Below are 2,500 nucleotides of genomic sequence, written 5' to 3' on the forward strand. Positions count from 1 at the left end.
CAGGGTCAACAAGCTGGCTGGCGCCTTGCATGGGAGCTTGCCGCCATTGGTGTGTGAATGTGTATGTCAACGGGTGAATGAGAGGCCATTGTAAAGAGCTTTGGAATAAGGCGCTATATAAGTCAGTCCATTATACCGTTTAATCTTTATAATCTTTACGTATCTTTAATCTGTGGTCTGAACTGAACCAGCTTTAGAACGTCGGTCTATTGTAAGTGGTTGCTGAGTTTTTCCTTTGCGACGTTCTAAAACGGTCTTGTCTCAGGGGTGGGTAGTGGTGGTCTAGTAGGGGGGTAGTGGTGGTCTAGTAGGGGTAGTGGTGGTCTAGTAGGGGTAGTGGTGGTCTAGTAGGGGGGTAGTGGTGGTCTAGTGGATAGAGAGTTGGACTGATGATCGGAAGGTTGTGAGTTCAAATCCTGCCTGAATCAATACCACCCCCACCCCCACCACCACCACCACTAGTGTGGCCTTGAGTAAGGCACCTAGTTACTCCAGGGGGAATGTCCCTGTAATTCATAATTGTAAATCGCTTTGGATTAAAAGCGTCTGCTAAATGGCAAAATTGCAGCTAATCCTGGTCTGAACTGGCCTTTAGGATTATGGCTAGGATTAGAGTTAGGTGCCTTGGTCAGATGATGTCAGTGTACAGCATCAGCACACACATGCAACATCCAGTCTCTCTGTGAAGCTTGTGTGTAGCTTCAACATGGCATGTCTAGGGTTAGGATTAGGATTAGGGTTAGAGTTAGGGCTAGGGTTAGGGCTATGGTCAGGGTCAGGGTTAGGGTTAGAGTTAGGGCTAGGGCTAGGGTTAGGGTTAGGGTCCAGTCTCTCTGTGAGCCTAGCTTCAACATGGCAGGTCTCTGACTCCAGCTACTGCTCCTGAGGGGCGGGTCTGGGTTGACCACACGCTGACTCTGATACAACTGTCATCTCACAAAGATGCAGAGATGGGATGGCTTTTTTAAATGACATGATTGTCTGTATGTGCAGTGTTATGTGTTGATTGTGTGTAAGAACAGTAGAACTCTCTCTGCAGCCTGATGATGATGTCATAGAGGAAGGCTTCTGTGACCTCATATCCCCCATCTCAGCACTGTAGACAACACCATCTCTTTCTACTCCACATTCTACATGACATCGCTATTATTTTGCCCATGAAGTAAGTAAGTAAGTAGCCTTGAGAAGCGATGGTTCTGGAGCCTAATGGCCCATAGGGGGCAGGAGTCTATCTCCTGTTTCAGTAGCGTGAGGCGGCTTGATGTACAAGTACCCCCCCCTAGACATGACGCTGGTATGTCGCAGGGTCTCACCCCCCCCAATGCAACCCCTTAATTCCTTACTGCCAAGCAGGGAGGCGCCGTTTTTATAGTCTTTGGTGGTACGACTCGGCCGGGGATCGAACTCACAACCTCCCGATCTCAGGGCGGAGGATACTCTAACCACAGCTGGTTGCATTACCCACAATTCTGCTTTAACACTAGAACAGCCGTGCCCTTTTCACCTACTATAAGAGCCGCCTCGGGGGTTAAATGACCATAGTCTTTACAATGGAAAACTGCTATTTACACACAACGACCACTAGTTGTCCGTCTTGTAAATTAGCCTGCCGCCTATGCAGAAAAACTGCCAAATAGCTTCATACTAGCTTATCCTGGTGTGATTTTGAAAATGTAAGGATACTGGGTGGTAGAACGCACATATCTAGGAAAAGTCATCAAAGGAGGGTCCTGAAATTTGATCGAGTGCAAAGATATAACATTTGTTTTACTCACAGGGTAATTTGACCCCCAAGGCAGCTCTTAGGCACGGCTGTTCTAGTGTTAGGGTTAGCGTTAGGGTTAGGGTTAAGGCTACATGTCTTAGCTTCCTTCCACACACATTAAAACACATCTCGCGTCAGGTCCTCCAGTCTGGGCCTGCAAGGCGCCAGAACCTGTTGACAGCTCTCTGGGGTTATACCCAAACAACCACGCGCTGGGGTTAGACCCAAACAACCACAGCTCTCTGGAGTTAGACCCAAACAACCACAGCTCTCTGGGGTTAGACCCAAACAACCACAGCTCTCTGGGGTTAGACCCAAACAACCACAGCTCTCTGGAGTTAGACGCAAACAACCACAGCTCTCTGGAGTTAGACGCAAACAACCACAGCTCTCTGGAGTTAGACGCAAACAACCACAGCTCTCTGGAGTTAGACGCAAACAACCACAGCTCTCTGGAGTTAGACCCAAACAACCACAGCTCTCTGGGGTTAGACCCAAACAACCACACGCTGGGGTTAGACCCAAACAACCACAGCTCTCTGGAGTTAGACCCAAACAACCACAGCTCTCTGGGGTTAGACCCAAACAACCACAGCTCTCTGGGGTTAGACCCAAACAACCACAGCTCTCTGGAGTTAGACCCAAACAACCACAGCTCTCTGGGGATAGACGCAAACAACCACGCGCTGTCAGAACACACAGTTCAGCTGACACTTTTATCCAAAGCGACTTACA

The sequence above is a fragment of the Nansenia antarctica genome (assembly GCF_963989245.1).
Source record: "Nansenia antarctica genome assembly, chromosome: 3".
NCBI lineage: Eukaryota > Metazoa > Chordata > Actinopteri > Argentiniformes > Microstomatidae > Nansenia > Nansenia antarctica.